Raw genomic sequence first — 19,834 nt, forward strand, 5'->3', positions numbered from 1 at the left:
TATAACCTTTTTACACATCTATAAAACAAAGAAAAAAGTTTTATCGAAAACGGTGCACTCGTTTTCCCGTGAAAAGCGAACAAAAACACGTCCACGAGCGTTACCGACAGACAAACAGACAGACAGACATAAATTGAGATAAGGCTTGTTTCGGCTTCTCTGGTGTATGAAACGTGAAGATATGCAAAAAGTACACTATTCTAAGCAATGTACAGACAAAACTCTTATTTTATTTATATAGATATCATCAACTGCTCGATCAGCAACTGTTTCAAGTTGGCGAACTGAATTTTTTAATGTAAGTCATTACACATCAATATTAGGTTTTCTATGTTATTAAAATCATATTATTTATTAATTTTAACACCAAGTTATTTATTGTTAAATACTATTTAATCATTTTTTCAGAACAACTGGCGACCGAGTAAGCTAGTTTGTTTTGATCCAGGCCTGGCATGGCCAGATGGCTAGGGCGCTCGACTCACAATCTGATGGTCGCGGGTTCGAATCCCCGTCCCTCCAAACATGCTCGCCCTTTCAGCCGTGGGGACGTTATAATGGGACAGTCAATCCCACTATTCGTTGATAAAAAGAGTAGCCCAAGAGTTGGTGGTAGGTGGTGATGACTAGCTGCTTTCCCTCTAGTCTTTCAGTGCTAACTTTGTGCGAAGTTCCAAACAAACCAATCTTTTGATCCCGAGTGACCACAAAGACAACGAGAAAAGAATACTTTAGTACTAATCAGAACTTTCGTCTGAAATTATATTTGTTTACTTGTTTGTAGTGCAAAACTGCACAATAAGTTATTTGCATTCTGTCCGTCGCGGGGAATCGAACCCTGGATTTTAGCGTTATAGACAAGTAACCTTACCGCTTACTCACCGGGGAACAAGTGGAGTTAAAGCAGAATGTAATAGTATGTCAATCACACTATATATGTTATATCTTTTTAAGTTGCCTGACTTTCCAAAGTTGTGAAGAGCCAAGTGTTTGTCGTTAATTCCAGTTGATAAGATGTGCGGTGTTATGGTTGTGTTCTGCTAGACGGCCCTGCGTATTAACACATAAGCCACATGCGGTCATGGCCCAGGACCCCACGCCTTCTTGACTATATATTATTATATTAATCGTTTAAGTTGAATTAAAATTTTCGAACCATGGAAAACAAATCACTTAGTAAGACATGAACTATTTTTAACATCATGATGAAATGTACGATGTATATTCAGTAGGAGATCAAATGATGTTCACAATTTGATCATATTTTCATCATCATATCAGCGTGCACATAATGAATTTCACCATATAGCATTGTGCTTATAAAAGCTCTTTCTGTAGCGACGAATAAAATTTGGGTTTGCGAAAAAATTCCGCTTGTACCTTAAAAATAATAAAACCCTAAAAACAATTATCGAATATTATTAAAAATAAAACTCTTGATAATTATCTTAACGACGTGAAATCTCGGTATCTTATTGATTATATTATCGTATATAGCTTGCATTATCAATTATCGATAAAGCCAATCGATAGAATAATAGGATAAACATCCTTGATTTCAGACAATATACTGATGAGAATCCGCGCCAAATGTTCCCCTTTTGTGCCTAGGGGCCCCGCGATAGGTTAATCCAGTACTGCTGCTAGGGTCGATTTTTCTGAATGGAGAAGTGGGGTGGTATCTTTGGTTGAAGGACAACTGCCCCCGAAATACAAGAAATATGTTTTTGTTTTTCCTGTTCCAGTCGGTTATATTAATATGATAAGATATGACTACAGGGGGCTATTGTCTGGTTACAGATATCTTTATCTTCCTTTAGTTTATTTTTCTGCCAATCTTTCCCATAAACAGGAGGTATCTATGCTAGAACTCGAAACTCTGTCCAAAAACTTCTATAGCAAAGGCAGTCCACAAAAGTCTCCAATGAGGAAATAACATCTTAATAGTAACGAATGGCCAACAAAAGCAATGACCAATACCTAGCATAATCTCTACACTTATTCTTCTGATGAACCTCTGGATATTGAGCTGTGGCAGGAAATTTCATTCCATGGGTATTTCATTGGATCAGTTGGGTTCATGGTGTGGGTGGACGTGGTCATTTACCAACGATGCCAGTGTATCACTTCATTTAATCTTGCAGGACTTCATCTCAGTACGTCACAACTGTCAAAATGCCGTTCCGGAGGCCGGTGTGGCCATTGTGGCTGATGCTTCCCCAGACCGTGATAGACTCAGTCTTCCAGACAGCAGTCGTGATCAACTACAGTAATGACATGGCTTCTCAAGTTATCACCACTCTTTGGCCAAATGGTCTGTGAAACGAAGAAAAATGTGGGATCCTCCATAGAAAGCATTGAACACTAATTGAAGATTGCCCAAATGTCGAAGATTTTGTTTGTGATTTGTATCAAAAGGATCTGAATATTAGTTTTCCATGACCGTAAACTTGAATCTATTGTGGATAGTTTAGGTCGATACAAGAACCTTAAAATCGTTTTGAAGGTCACAGTGGAACATCTGTGCTATCTTGAAAGGATATCGTCGAGCTTGTATGACCAGGAATCATTATTGGCTTGGGTTTATCGTCCCTTTTCGGCCATATCCATGCCATCTCTTTTCATCTCAACTGATTTTGTGTCGATTTTAAGCACGTGAATCAACACTGGTTTACATCATAGGCAGAAACAACATAAAACGTCGAAAAGTTGGGTTATAACTACTATTTTATCCACATACTATTTACAAGTGGCCCAAACGATGGTCATACACATCTTAATGTTGTAATACAGGATCTACCTCATTACAATTTTCAATTACTCATGAAATCTATTTTGAATACGGGGATTTTAACGTTGCGTGTATGTTGCATTATCAACAGTTGCAGTAGTAGGACTGCGTAGACGGCTGGATAACATGGAGAAGCAACGTTGTAAAATGAAATCCACAGTACCTGTAAAATACAAACGCGTACTTACTAGTTTTTGAAATGAAAATGTTGTTGCAGGTTGCATCAAAAATTTAGGCGGCTTGCGTGTCTTTCACATAACTGCTCCCCCCCCCCAACACACACACACGTGGCTCAGCAGCAAATCTTAAGGCTTATAACGTTAAAAAACCGGGCACGGCATAGATAGCCCATAGCGCTTAACAACGAAAAAAAAACTAATTCTCATACTTATGAATCCACAACTTCCACCCTATTTACTCAGATATAACAGCAATGTTAACAAAATTGGGACAAATGATCAACCTTCAATATTGCAACAGTTTAAGCTAGGAAACTGATGACCTGCATAATATGTAACGAAGTGAAAGGATGTGTGGGATTTGCACGTGAAAGAAACCACGTTTTTGGCTCCACCTTATATTCAAATAACGATATTATGGTGATTGTGTTACTTCCTCTCATATGTGTTTTAGACGCAAAACAGGAAATTCAAATTAAAAAGAAGCAAGCCAATAAAGGATACGTCTGGTAATAGCAGTTGTTCCAAACGGTCATGTGTCTTATTTATTGTTTATAGCTATATAAGTCAAAATAATATTTCCCGACTACGTTCACATATTACTCATATTCCTGGTAGGAAAAAGAGTTTCTAAGTTTATATCAGCTTGGTGGCTTTCACAGATACTACATAAATAGGCTGATAACTTAGTGAACTCTTCAAAACGATTAGTAGGTTAAGAAAATCGTGATCAGTATTTGATCAAAGATACATACGCACGTGTAGGTAACTGAAGGTAGAAATCGTTGTCAGATTTGTTTGAAGTTAAGCACAAAGCTACACAATGGGCTATTTATGATCTGCCCACTACGGGTATCGAAATCCGGTTTCTAGCGTTGTAAGTCCGCAGACATACAGGTGTCTTTAATTTGTTTGAAGTTAAGCACAAAGCTACACAATGGGCTATCTATGCTCTGCCAACTACGGGTATCAAAACCCGGTTTCTAGTATTATAAGTCCGCAGACATGCCGCTGTGCCACGGGGGGTTAAGTGTCTTTGAATAATATTTCCCATATAATAATATTGTTTGTTAGATAAAATAACGTAACTATTTAATTTTGAGTTAACAATGCTGTCATATTTAATACAAAATAAAAATATGAAAATTAAAAGTAATTGGTTGTCTTAGACACTACTGTTTAATAATTATTAACTATCATTGAGTGAAATAAACGAGAAATCGAATTTCTTACTGTGAACAGCTAGAAAGCCGAAAGTTTTCCCTATATGTCCTTGAAATATTTAGTCGGGTAATTAGCACACAAAGACTTGTACGTGAATCTGTCAGTGATCAGCACACGTCCTCGAAACACGCAGTAGACGTGCATGCATAAAAAGGCGCGTAAGTGTTGTAAGACCATTTAGTCAACCTGTTGTTTTCAGCTACTCGTGTATTGCATAATTAAATAGAAAAAATCCAGGAAAATTTTAATTCTCTTGATAAATTAGGGAACAATTGTTCTTATTAGGCTTCGTCAAGATAAAACTTTTTTTTTTTTTTGCTGCGAAACTCACCCGTAGAGTGATATTTAGCTGGAATACAATAGAAGCGTAATTATGTTTGTCATGTTAAAATATTTCATTGTTTTTGGTTCATAATTAACTTAGAATCATTTGTTTGAAATACAGACTCTGAATAGCTTTGCTGCAAATACTAGGATATTAATATCTAATTATGTACAAACGTGTCTAGGTAAATGCAGGTACAGATCAGTAATATATTTACTGATAAAATCTCTAACTGTGTTTTATATTTAACACAAATTATAAGTCAAGGTTCAGTCTGAAACAATACTATATTTCAACATACTTTTATTTATCCGGGACAAACTGTATTTAATGTGATGTTAGAAAAACGTGTAGGTTCGAGGGTATCGTATTTATTTACTTATCTTTAAGTAAAATATTTACTCGGGGTTTTTGCCTTCACCAGTGACTTTACATATAAATGGTTTGATGTAGAAATCCAAGTTGATGTTTTTCCTGGTCTTGAGATTGAAACCAGGTCGTGTCACACTCTTAACTGAACGCTTTCTACACTGAGAGCCCCCCAGTGGCACAACGGCATGTCTGCGGACTTACAACGCTAGATACCCGTGGTGGGCAGAGCACAGATAGCCCATTGTGTAGCTCTGTGCTTAATTACAAACAATCTACACTGAGCGAACTCTTAGCTTATTCCCAGTGAAGTTTAAGCAAGAAGAGTGACTCATACTGCAACTCTTATAGATCGATGGAACTAACGTTTCATCTCGCTTTTTAGCTCATAAAGTGTTTAATATTTGAAGAAGATAGCTTCTATGAACGTTTGTTTCTCTTGAATTATGGAGTATAGCATTATTAATATGATTCCTAAACAAAAAAAACGCAAGTATTATCATACAGGTTTACATAGCTTTATCCAGAGCAGTGGCTCCCAGCCTTTTGTGTACTGAATCCCAGTACTTAATTATACCTGTACTGAATCCCAGTACTTAATTATACAGGTATTGAATTATACCTGTACTGAATCCCAGTACTTAATTATACAGGTATTGAATCCCAGTACTTAATTATACCCGTATTGAATCCCAGTATAATAAATCCTATACAGACATACGAAATAAAATTTGTTTTATTACTTTTCGTAATCAAAATAGTAATTGGTGGAATAAGAAATTCTCGCAATCTTTGAGTCGCGGGTTCGAATCCCCATCCCACCAAACATGCTCGCTCTTTCAGCCGTGCGAGCGTTATAATGTAACGGTCGTTGGTTAAAAGAGTAGCCCAAGAGTTGGCGGTGGGTGTTGATGACTAGCTGCCTTCCCTCTAGTCTTACACTGATAAATTATGGACAGCTAGCGCAGATAGCCCTCGTGTAGCTTTGCGCGAAATTCAAAACAAATATACGAAAAGAAAAAAAAAAGCGAAAGTGCATACCTAAAAGGTGAAACATGGCAATTATAACGATAAATAAAATATAAATATTTAGTTAGTAGCTAATGACAAGCTTACATTTGTTTGATGTTACATAATTTATCCCAACCAGGAATAAGACGTTACCGCTTTTATTATATATATGATTTCAATTTATATTACATTTGTTTCTTTTACTGAACATGATGCCACTTTGCAAGTATCTCGTGGCCCAACACGGCTGCGATTAGAACACGCCATCTTTGAATTATTAAAACATATGAAAATTGATGAAACTAACAAGATGCGGAACGTAAATCTTGCTGACATCTTATAAGCTCTTGGGCGCGTCTTGGTGGTTAGCGTCTACAGACTGTGAATAGGAGGATTACTGGCTCGCTTCCCGGTTGCTGTAAAATGTGCTTCGCACTCTGCGGTTGTGGGTGACTGTCAAATGCCATTAGTCGGTCACATAAAAGTATTCCAAGAGACAGCGCAAGGTGAAGTTGATTAACTGACTTCCCTCTCTTCTGCCGTTTCAAAGCTGTGGACAACTACTCGCAGTTAGCCTATTTTGTAGGTTTGGGTGAAGATCTGAAACAACCTTTTTCTTCTGTTAAGTTAAAATTATCATATTCATATAAAGACAATATATAGTCATTATTTCAAATGATAACGTGTTCATATATATATATATAATTAAGAAAAGACCCATACAAGTCAAATGATGTGATAAAACTGGCCACTCATAGAAATCGGATATTAAATTAAGTGGACATTTCTACATCTAGTTTTCTTTCTTACCATATCATGAAGAAACCAATAAATATTTCAATGTTACATTTCCCAACATAATGTCAGTTGAATGTCTAACGTTACTGCAATAATATTGAAAAAGATTAGCATTTTGTGAAGCAAAATATTTTAATTTCTTTTCGGGCACATTGTGCCTATATATTAACAGTAAATAACACACATCCGATGTTTTTTGGCACAATGAAAGGTTAAATTACCATATTCACTGGTAGTAGCCCTATGTTACGAAACTAGTCGGGTTTAACCAATTATAGAGTTTACCTTTCATTGTGCCAAAAAAAAAAAAAAGAAGTCGAATATTGTGTTTGTTGTTTGTCTAGAGGGAGGTTTTACATGACAGGATGAGCGTGGTTTAATGACCTGAAAACATAGAACTCGACTTAAGAAGTATATAGCATGAGTTAGGCTAGATTAGATGACTGTTCATATATGAGTCTATTAGATTGAGATATTGTATGAGATAGTTATATAATTCAGTTCTGTGAAGTTTTTGTTTGCGAAAAAGTAATAGAGAAGCGAGAAAGTGCTATATTTACGAGAGAAATTAATAACTAAGTGAAATTACTAAGTTAGGCCTATCGATGGATGAACGTTTGTTACGTTAGCGTGGTACTTGAAGAACTAAAATGTTTTTGTGATCATTATCTATATATCTATATATATGTGTGTGTGTGTGTGTGTTGACTGTATAGAGTTCAATATTATGGTTGGTGTTTTGTATTGTGGTGCATCAACAGTATGACACGAAAGATTGTGACTTCACAATAATTTACTATTTAATTTTCAAATAGTGCTTCTATATTAATAATCAATAATGTGGCACTAAAACCATGCTTTACTATTATATTGTGACTAACAATATAAGACTATGCTTCCATATTATATTGTAACGCAATAATATCGAGGCTTTAAAAGTTATGTTGTACTGTAACATATGAACAATGGGGCCTTGATTAATATACGGCCATCCATGATATTATAAGTAGTAGTTAACAGCAGAATAAAATTGTGTTGTGTATCATCTAAGATGTGTGCACCAGGAAGGGTTTTGAGTTTCCATTGTATAAGATCATTATTTAGTTTAAAGTTTGATCAAAAATACACTTTTCATGATCATAAATGGTCAATACTCAAACATGTTTCTTCAAAAGAGCTGCAAGGATATTTGCGTTGAAATAACTTTTTATGATCACTTGTACAGCCGCAGCAAACAGTAATTCAGACTTAGTTCTCAAAGATTGCAGCAAAATTGACAAATGGTATTCAACAGTAGTGTCCTAGTAGGTTACCATTTTTTGTATGTGCTGTGCAAATTGTATACTCAACATTAAGAAAGCACTAATGTTTAGCTAGCTACAATAGAATCAATTTTAAGAATCAAACTGGAATACTTCTTTTACCCAAAATTCAATTTCGCAGTAACACAATATAAAGTCAGGTGTACCGGAACCTTGCTGTGATTATCCACAAGAAGCCCATGTTTAGGCACACACAATATTCTTAACTTCTTGAAGTTTGTCATTTGACTTAACATATTGATGTAAGCAATATCTTAATGGTGTAATTAGTCTGTTTGCTAGAGGGAACTGCCGGTCATAATGAAGACTTTAAGATATAAAGTTTAATATTTCAGGCCTAGAATTTGCTAAACATTTTGACGTTAGAATTTCTAGCAAATTCGAAACATCGAGAAGATGTAGCGTTGTTTCTAACCAGTAGAGTGATTCAGTTAGTGTGTTTTTGTTTTAATCGCGAAACTGTAAAAGTGAATTTATTTTTCTTTACGTTAGTCTAATGCAGTTAGCGTCATTTGTAAAAATGGTCTTTACGTTACCATAGTGTTCAGGCTCGTAAACATTACGGAAGAAATATATGAATTTTATATCTTTTACGTGGTCTGGATATTGGAGTATTTTTACCAGATAATTCAAAAGAACCCACCAATGAAAAAATGTTACAATACTGCTTTCATTCAATATGACCACAGGGGAAAAAAGCAAAATAGGAAACCTACTAGACACGATAAAACAATGATAAGAAAAACAAACAGAAAGAGACACGACGTTAAACGTAGTGGATGGAATCATGGAAATGCTGACACATTGTTCTGAAGACCATGTGTTAATGAAAAGTGTAAACACTGTGACAAGAGGGAAGCACAAGATGGTAAGGTTGAACAACCTAAAGTACAACACAAGATGTGACATACACAATGGGGGATGTATGGAGAGATTAAAACAATAAGATTGAAGAAGTAAAGCAAGGCGTTAATGACAAAATTAACAAACCAAAAGTGAAGTAAAATTGAATTATTAAATACAAAAATTAAGCTAGCCATACGCCTCTTTCTGCATTGGCTCAAGAGTTCCAACCAAAAACACCATCTACTATTAAATATGGAATAGGGTAATTTATTTAGTTTACACCTGTATCTACTACTTCTGAGCCACTTGTTACTAAAGGACCTTCCAAGACTACTTTAACCATGAAGTAATGACTAAACCCAATTCCACAACTTGGTTGGTCAGCTCTACATCAATCAGTAAAGAAACAAATGGACTGTGAGAAGGTATTATGGGAGTCATACCAGGCTTATTTCGAAATAATTTCCAGAGTAAAATGATGTAATAGTGAACAACTAGCCATCTTTCTTGCTGTCCATTTAAGAAGACCAGCTTTGACAACATTAAGTAATCTTCCAGCTGAGAGCTATAACAATTATCTAGCCTTATCCAACATGGTTTGGAATGGTACATACAAATGAAGTATTCGGAAGAAAGTTCCAGAATATAGTGTGGAGAAAATAAGAGATTTTAGCCAAACTTGCAGAAGATTTGGAAAGGCCTGCTGAATTATCTTACCCTGATGCTCCTCATGAAATTATGTATTTGTTTACATGTGACCAATTTATAGATGCCATTGTAGACGATGATATGAGAATCAGGCTGAAGTGAAATACGTCTAAGTCTTTAAAGAAAGCTCTGTAGTTGGTGATTGAACCAGAATCTGTTAAGGTTGCAGATAAACAACTAAAGACACCATCTCGAAGTTATGGAATCGTCAAATGTAGTAGTATTGAAACATCAGCGATAGTTTATAAGAACTAATAGGATTAGTTAGACAACTAATTACACAGAACCACAAGATGATAAGTATTTCAAGCGTAACTTGAAAGGACAAATTGCCAGGAATTGCAGATAAAAGCATGTAGTTAATAAGAACTCCTCCAAAAGGATACTAGAAAGGGGGGAATTTCTATAGATATTGGAATCCTGGCCATTAAAGCCGAGGATGTGTAGAATCAACGGCTGATAAGACACTAAGGAGACAGTACACTAGGGATGAGTATTTGAATCCAGCCAAATTGAAGAAACGACAAAGAACTAGCCCAAAACCAGGAAATATGAATTAACTGGACGCAAAGGGCAAAGGTCAACCGAAAATACTCCATTTATCCTATATGTGGTAAGAAGTGCATTGTCTATAGCTCTACAGGTTTATTGATGAGAAGCCTTGCAATTTGTTGATCAACGCTGGTTCTGTAGCTACAATGGTTTGACTGATTTGGTAATGAAAGGTGGGAACTACCTCCAGATATCAATAAAGAAGAGAGAAGCAAATGAACATAAGATTCCAGCAAGATGAAAATTATAAATTATCTTTACTGTAGGAAATTTCTCTATGCCTTAAGATATGTGGGTAATTGACACAAGTTACAAGAGTTGTATGACTAGAGCTGTGGAGACCTTACAACTAATCAGCATTAACAATCACATAACTTTCTCGTGGAATATCAAGACACCGTCTCCAGTGGTTATCATGACTTAGGTTGAATAAATAGAATATCTTACAAGCTTGATACTGGAGATGCACCCCCAATATGTCAGTTATCCAGACAACTTCAACTTTCAAAACAGGCCAAGGCTTTCAACAATATAGCAGCAACGAAGGAACATTAAGCGACAGAACCAAATACTAGTTATTGGGTATCACCTAGAGCACTTGTGAAGAGGAAGGATGGATCCACAAGTGAATAAAGTTACAAAGAAGGATGCCTATCCACTGCTAATGATTGACTTTATTTTTTAAAGCTCTATGTGGATCGAAATGGTTTCAACACTGAATTTGAAGAATGAATTTTTGTAATATAGTAGGCCAAATATCAAGACGAGACGGCTCCAGAAACTTTAGAAGTACAACTCTAACATCATGCTCCATCCGGGATTGAAGCATAGAAATGCTGACACATTGTTGTGAAAAACCATGCGTTAATGAAAAGTGTAAACACTGTGGAAAGTGAGGGAAGCACAAGGTGGTAAGGTTGAACAACCTAAAGTAGAACAGAGTATAGTTCAAGATGTGACATACACAATTGATTACTGAAGAACTGATGTGGTCTAACACTGAATTGAAAGCTGCTCAGATAAAAGGTATGAATAGTGCAGAAATACTTTCATGGCGAACATTTGCTCCATACAGCCCAAAGACAAAGTGGTATTCATTATGCTTACAAGAGGGGTTATTATTTTGGAAATGGGGAGATACCAGTAGACAGAAATAATGACTGTAGTTGATAGTTCTCCGGTCTGTACGTTCTGAATCACTCTGTCATCTCCACAACCTTCTAACAGCTAGACACCAAGGTGTTAAGAAGACACTGGAGCGAGTACAAGAATGTTTCTACTGGGTTGGGTATTGAGAGTTATATGAAGAATTGGTGTAAAATATGTGAACTGTACTGTGAGCAAAAAAGGTCCAACAAAGAAACAACATGAGTAGATACAGCAGTATTGTGCTGGAGCACCACTTAAGAGATTTGCTGTTGATGTGCTTGATCCTCTGCCATACAGTAACAGCGGGAATAGATAAATCATAGCTGTGATTGAATATTTCACTAAATGGCTAGAAGTATATGCTGCTTCTAATCAGGAACTCTAGCAAGGAAACACGTCGATGAATGTTTTGTCAAGATTTGACATTTACCCAGACTAGGGATGGAACTTTGAATCAGGCTTGTTTGCTGAAATGTGTTAGATCCTTGGGATTCAAAAGACCAGTAGAACAGTCCTTCATCCTTTTTATAATGGCATGATGACGAAATGCAACAGCTCACTTAATAAATTAGACAAAAACAGCATCATAAAACGTGGAATTAGGATCTTCCACCATTACTGATGAGTTATTATACAGCAGTACATGAAGCTACAGGCAACGCACCATCATTACTGATATTCGGGAGAGTACTTAAAAGTGCCATTGAACCTTCTCTCCAGAGAATAGTCACCCAAAAGAGTCTTACACAGAATTTGTAGAGAAATAATGGAATATCAACAATGCCATCCATGACTTTATCTAAAAATACTTAAATTAGCCAATGATAAAATGAAAAGTCACTATGACGTTTATGCTGACAGACTGGGTTCCATTTTGGTATGGTTGTATGATCTCCGCTGCAAGAAAAGACGCACTCCAATGTTAAGCAGGTACTTAGTGGGTCATGTGTTGTACTGAAAAGAATCAAGGATGTGGTCTATATAGTCCAAAAGGACAGGTGACTTAAGTCAAAAGTCATTCACTGTGATTGTCTTTGGAAGTACGTCAGTGAGAGAAAACGGCCAACCAGGTAACTCCAGAGATTAACTGAGAAGCTCAGAGTTCCTGTCAAAACTACTTCCAGAGAATCATCAAGGATGGGGCTGCCAGTAGATTCATTCGACCAACTACCCAGGAAGAATTTCCCACAGTAACAGTACGACTAGTGACAACAAGGTAGAAGAAGCCATCTGATTTGTATACCAGAGCCCTCAGAATAGAAGACCACCAAAACGACTGGGGCCGTATTGTAGTGTTTTTGTTTTAATATTAGGGTTTTTCAAGGACGTCACAACCCAGAAAGGGCATTTTCGTTAGGTATAACTTTAATGTAATTTGTTTGTTTGCTAGAGGGAGCTGCGAATCGTAATGATGACGCTAAGTTTAATAATATAGGGCTATAAAGTTCTAAACGTTTCGCTGTCAGATGTTCTAATAAATTCGACGGTATATTACAAACACTAAGTTCAGTGAGTCACAAGAATATAGTAGGGTTGTTTCTAGCTGGAGAAGTGAATTAGTTTGTGTGTTTTTGTTTCAGCCATTGTTGTAAATGTAGGTTTGTTTGTTTGTTACGGATTTCGCGCAAAGCTACACGAGGGCTATCTGCGCTGTCCTTCCCTAATTTAACAATGTAAGACTAGAGGGAAGGCGGCTAGTCATCACCACCCATCGCCAACTCTTGGGCTACTCTTTTACCAGCGAATGGTGGGATTGACCATCACATTATAACGCCCCCACGGCTGAAAGAGCGAGCATGTTTGGTGTGACAGGGAGTCGAACCCGCGACCCGCATATTGCGAGTCAAGCGTCCTAACCACTGGGCCATACCAACATAGTTAAAAAGGAACAGGAACCTTTAATCCAAATGCCACCATATGCCCACTTGGATTAAACAGCCAGATGAGAGAATTCTAGGATTCAGGTATAAATATTAATGACCAGAGAGAGAAGAGAACTTTCCAGAAACACCCACCGCCACAAGGGCTTTATCCAGTTCTTTGAAGCAAAGAACGGAAATGCCTGTCTCTTTTCTAACGTACCCACATCTGATAATGCGAAGCACGCTCAGAAGCATTACGTCTCAAATGCTGAATCCTTTGATACTCAGCCTGACATGTTAACCAGATTGCGAGTCGAGCGCTCTAACCACCTGGCCATGCCGGGCTTGTACGTGTAAGTTTCTTTTTTCATTATGTTATTATAGTGCAGTTAGCGTCACTTGTAAAGGTGGCCTACATATTACCACAATGTTCAAACTTGTAAACATTAAGGAAGAAATAAACTACTCTTCTATCGATTACGTGGACTGGACGTTGAATTATGTTCACCAGAAAATTGAAAAGAACCCGCCAACGAAAGAACAGCAACATAGCAGACAAGCAACATAATAACATATATGTGGGAGAAAAGCCACAGACCATGTCACATTTATCAAAATGTAAGTAAAGCATTCAGACTTAGCAAAGCAATACATTAATCATTTTCTGTAGTTGTTTTATCGTTCGAGGTGAAATAACTTTTGATTTGAGTAATCGCAGTCCAATAATGATACTGTTACAAATATTTTCTGAAAAATCTTACTTCAATATATCTATGTAGATATGTTATTTTAACGCGAATTCATAGCATCATTTGGATATAGGGATCTCATATAATAATTAATGAGAACTTCTAAGTGAGAGTAAAAAAGATGTGTATTATTAATATGCCTCTCACACTATATTACCTATATCTAGTACTTATGAGGCCTCTCTTTCAATACCAAGGCTATCCAGACTAGCTGACGTACGATAGAAATAATAGTAGTTGGGACGCTTTTTACATTATCAAACTGCTTTACGATAACTGCAGGCTTATAACGCTAAAAATCGGGTTTCACTACCCGTAGCCCCCAGTGGCACAGCAGTATGTCTGCGGACTTACAACGCTAGAATCCGGGTTTTGATACCCGTGGTGGGCAGAGCACAGATAGCCCATTGTGTAGCTTTGTGCTTAATTACAAACAAAACACTCACTACCCGTAATTCGCACAGCACAGATAGCTAGCTCATTGTGTAGCTTTGTGCTTGACAAGAAACAAATAAACAACAACTGGTAAGTGACAAAACCTTGTCGAAACGTTGTGCATTTGCTGTTATGTTAAACTTATATTAAAGTTTTTCTTCATTACCCATTCAAGCCGTCTCCAGCCATTATTAGTCTCAAAGTGGGTTCCTCGTCATCGAATTTGGTAAGGTGTTAACTGGATTAAGTTGGCGAGTGTAATTTTTCGTCAGTTGTATTTATTTATGTCACAACATAACAGAATTCGGGGGAATATTTTTTATTCTTTATTATTTATTTATTTAACACCATATATTATTAATCATTATTTTACTGAGTTAACCTTCTCATCAGTTAGAAAAACAGGTGAATTAGCCAACTAGTGGAGCGGGTTAAGCGAAGAAAAACAAATACTAAATTATACCAAAATAACAGAAACTATATTTTATCAGTGCAACGTTACGAGTTACGTCTTCATCAAGGCCATGTTACGGTCAGACCAACACCACTAAAAACAAAAAAAGCGGAAACGTCTGACTAAATAGATGTAATTTCTTGGCTAATTTAGTTTCTATGTTCTTTGTTAACATGTTCTAAACTATTGCTATTATCAGTTTCTTTTTCATAACGTTTATGATATTTTGTCATTTTTGTAGGATATGTTAAAAAAGTTATGAATATAATCGATCGCAAATGTTTATCTATTTGCATGCGGGATGACTCTATGGTAGAGCTCTCTATTTCGGAGCTAGCGAGTCGTATTTGAAACCTTGCTATAACACTGGAAGCTGTGGGTGCGTTATAAGATCGACAGTCAATCCACTGGTGTGGATTGTGCATGGTAGAGTGCTACTAACTGGCTACCCCCTTCTGGTCAGTAATTCGAAATTAATGACGGTGGCATTTAACCGTAGTAGCTTTGCCGTAAATACAAATACAATCCTAACTATCTACCTCTCTTTCAATAAAAAAACAAACAACTTTATGCATAAACATAAAATGACCAGATGAAACTGAAGTTGCACGTCACATAAGCTCTTATTAGCCGATCTTGTAAAAGTCGAGGTTAATATGAGATTAAATCCGAAGAAGCTTCAGGGTTTTTAATTTATACACTTTCTACATGTTTCATCACGAAATTGAAACAGTTCCAAACATATCTTTTGTCTCCCAGTGGCACAGTCGTATGTCTGCAGTTTTACAATGCTAGAAACCGGGTTTCGATACCTGTGGTGGGCAGAGCACGGATAGCCCATTGTGTAGCTTTGTGCATAACAACAAACAAACATATCTTTTTATTTTATTTTTTACAATCGTTGTAATCTGATTTGTACATTTCTAATGATTAAATTACCTTATATATATTTCCATAGGTTTGCTGTAGCGAACTATTTCATGCTTTCACTTTATTTTTGCATTTACTAAAGTAACGCAAAACTGGAAAATGACATAACAGTGATTTTTCTGAGAGGAAATATGTTTCATGCTTAAATATTTTGTTCGTTTTAACATGTTTGTCAGTAGTCACAGAGGCATAATTTGAATGTTTTCTATGTAAATGAACGTTCTGATTGTTCGTGATTAATGAGATTTTACATAGCTCAAAAAGTGTGTTTTATTTAGTTGCTGCTACAAATTTCACGCTTTCACATTTTATAACGTTTTACACTCAGAAATAAAAAAGAGGTTCATAAATACAACCATGCATGTTGCTTTAAAGATAATTATTAGCAGGATAAAAACATTTGATTGAAAGTTGTTCTTCTCAACTTAATTAGAAGACCTGGCTTAGGAACATTTTGAGCTACTTTCCTCATGAAAATTCATCTAAGTGCACCGAAACATCGTTCTTTACGTTCTCTGTTTTTACAAACTTAACATCGACTGCTACAGTTTGGCCCCCCAGTGGCACAGCGGTATGTCTGCGGACTTACAACGCTAGAAACCGGGTTTCGATACCCGTGGTGAGCAGAGCACAGATAGCCCTTGTGTAGCTTTGTGCATAATTAAAAAAACAAACAAACAAGCTACAGTTTGAATTGTATTAATTAATCTTAAATTTGGTTCAAGTATGTTAAAAATTACTTGCTTTGTTTATTGTTGTTAAGCGCAAAACTACACAATGGGATATCTTTGCCGTGCCTACCACGGGTATCGAAACCCAGTTTTTAGCGTTATAAGCCTTTAGACTTACCACTGAGTCACTGGAGAGTACGAATTACCATCGTTTCAAAAGTTTTAGCGTTCAATAGTTCAACACTGGTTTTGCACATTTCTGTGGTTTTTATAGTCAATAGATTTAAGCATTATAAATGTGTTGAAGAAAACGAGCATCACAACATGAAATTTAAGATATACCCAAGGAAGATTTAGATTCACTGATTTATTTGTTGTTTTAACGTTTTCACATGGGTGTTTCCACATTTATGTTTACACTTAAAACATTTCTTGTTCTTATTTTATCCTAATTTATTTAAATTGAACTAAACCTATTGATAATGGATAATCGACCATAATCCGGTCTAATGACAACATAAGAAAACTTTGCGATCTTATTGGGCAGTGCTTGTCTAATGCCTATAAACTAAAACTGTGGCGTCTTATTGGTCAGTTTGTTTGTTTGTGGTAAAGCACAAAGCTACACAATGGGTCATCGATGCTCTGCCCACCGCGAGTATCGAAACCCGATTTTTAGCGTCACAAGCCCACTGACTTACCGCTGAGCCACTGGGGGTGGGGGCTGTTGGTCAATGCCTGATTCAATAAAAAAATATATACTAAGATTGAGAGATTTTACTAGCCAGTGCTTGTCTAATGACAACATACTGAAACTGTGGGGGTCTTATTGGTCAATGCCTGGTTCAATAAAAAATATATACTAAGATTGAGAGATTTTACTAGCCAGTGCTTGTCTAATGACAACATACTGAAACTGTGGGGGTCTTATTGGTCAATGCCTGATTTAATAACAACATATTATTTACTAAAACACGGCCTAGCATGGCTTGGTGGTTTGGGCGCTCGACTCGTAACGTGAGGGTCGCGGTTTCGAACCCCCTTCGGCAAACATGTTCGTCCTATATGGTTGCCGACTGCGGCTGACAAAAATACTGGCCGACCTAAAACTAGTTGGGATTAAAGTCGTAACAGGGAAAAATACTATTTGCTAAAACAGAGAGGTTTTATTGGGTAACGCGTAGACTAATGACAATATACTGTAACTTGTTATTCTGGATGTTTATTTAAGCGTATAATATCCCATTAGAATATATAATTTGATTACTTATCATTTGTTGAGTATTTCTTTTGCTAAGCTGTTGAAACTTTGTACTGACGACAAGGTTATAAATAAGAAGAAAATTGATAAAAGCTTCTAGTTGAAAGCTGGTTTAATTAAATGGCTATTAGCAAATCCTTAAATACAGGATTTTCTTCTCGCAAACAAACGTAAGAAAATGTAAAATACACATTTTAAAACAAACTTAATCTACATACCTATGATTTTGTAAATTTAATTTAAATCTAAGATTTTTTGCTAAGCACGGTATTTAAGTTTATTTACTTCGGTGAGTAAAAGTAATTAAATGGTTAATCTAGATTCTTTAGAAACAAAAGAATGCCTGATAAACTGGCTTTTTCTAGTTTCTTATATATTAAAAATTTTCTGTTATTTTGTTTAACCACTACAGACTGTTTACAGTTTCAGAACAGTCTTGCGAACACTTTAAACAATCATATTTTAATAATTTATTCTTGGACTCCTCATGAAGATATAAAGTTCTTATTTTACAAAAACTTTGAGAGTGAAGTGCAGTTCGAAAAACATAATATTTTGTGAATCTGAGACTGACCTAAAATCGTTTCGATTTCCTCAGTATCAATGTAGTTTCTCTAATGTTTAGAATAATGTTGAATTACAGTATATGTAAACTTAAGACTGGATGTGCTCGTAGTTTGTCACTAGTCGCTATCTTGGATTGAAAGCAGAGTTACCAACAGTTTGAAAAGTAACGGACATTTAGTAAAAAAAAAAGTCACATTTTAATACTGTCAATAAAACCATAAGTAGCAAAACCCTAACATGAATGGAACGATATTTTTTTATGGATCAAAAAACAGGTTGAGCGTGCCAAAATGTCTTCCATTGTCCAGGTAATTCTATTTCTGTGATACATTTGTTTTATTATTATTGGATGTACAGGAAGCTAGTTTCACACCCAATTTTACATCATAAGTAGAAGGAAGCTTGTTAATTACTGACATTTCTTGCACTTAACTGTTTGATTCTTACAAGCTTAAATCAAATTCTGTATCATTATCTTTAATTTTATCAAATTATTTTTACGTAAGAAACATTTGTAAAACACATGATTTATTGATTGTTCTATTTCTAAATAAGAATGATGGATATATTTTTCTAAAAACTGGAGATATTTAAGTCATGTAACTTAAATTCAGCTCGCTAAATTGAATGTGTGTTTCAACAAGAAAAATATATACTTGAAGTGTTAAGTTTAAATGTGTGTAAATGTATAGATTGATTCCTAATCTCTCACAGGATACCTAAAATTTAGTTTCTCTCAGTTATCAATATTCACATTAAAGAACTAATTATTGCTACAGCATACGCTGGCCGTTTGTGAGGCCCAAACATCTGATTTGAAACTCGTATACAATACAATGATTTAGTGTTCGTATCTTGAACATAGACTCTACGTGCGAATTTCTCATATTTCCTTCGATTGTTGGGATTAAAAATGCATTGACAATGCCTTTCTAATTCCAAGAATTAAAGGAAGGGTGAGGAAAGGTTTATAATACAAATTCTGGTTAAAATGTTTATTCTCTTTATAAATTTTTCACCTCAAAAGTTTAACACGCCAGAAACTTGTATGAACAGGAATATTTGTATGCTAGTTCTTGACTTCTGATCTTAGCATACAAAAGAAACGCGGCTATTGCCTAGTCACTGTTACCTCTACAATGTTCAAGTATAATTAAAGCATATCTGAACTCATGTCACCACGTGATCCGGTACATCATTATTCGCGAGTCTTGTTATAACAATGTCTGGTTAGAGTTAAATAAAAAAGAAAATTGATGTTTTCAAAGTAAAACTGATTTTATTGTACCAGAATAATTTAAGTATTAAAATTCTAAAAATTATTTTAAAACATTCGAAAGCACTAACGTGTAATAACTTTTCTGATACTGATGTGATAATCTCTGTGGGTTTCATGTGTTAGTTCGTACTTTTAATTATTTATTTCCTGTAGAAGTTTCCGCAATTGTTGTAATTGTAATTCATGCGAGTTTTCTGCGAGTTGTGATAATCTCTGTGGGTTTCATGTGTTAGTTCGTACTTTTAATTATTTATTTCCTGTAGAAGTTTCCGCAATTGTTGTAATTGTAATTCATGCGAGTTTTCTGCGAGTTGTGATAATCTCTGTGGGTTTCATGTGTTAGTTCGTACTT

At 35.8% G+C, this 19,834-nt stretch overlaps 1 protein-coding gene across 2 annotated transcripts in view; it reads left to right on the forward strand.

The window, feature by feature from the left end:
• LOC106478156 overlaps positions 1-19,834 on the forward strand; it is a 101,440-nt gene that overhangs the window by 11,643 nt on the left and 69,963 nt on the right. The window contains exon 1 of one of the 2 annotated variants that reach the window (XM_022381724.1): positions 2,619-2,708. The exons of the other annotated variant lie outside the window; for it this stretch is intronic. The gene's annotated coding sequence lies outside the window, so the exon portion shown is untranslated. Of the gene's footprint in view, positions 1-2,618; positions 2,709-19,834 lie in introns of those variants that run through there. 2 annotated transcript variants of the gene reach the window in all.

The sequence above is a fragment of the Limulus polyphemus genome, unplaced genomic scaffold, assembly GCF_000517525.1.
Source record: "Limulus polyphemus unplaced genomic scaffold, Limulus_polyphemus-2.1.2 Scaffold9, whole genome shotgun sequence".
Lineage (NCBI taxonomy): Eukaryota > Metazoa > Arthropoda > Merostomata > Xiphosura > Limulidae > Limulus > Limulus polyphemus.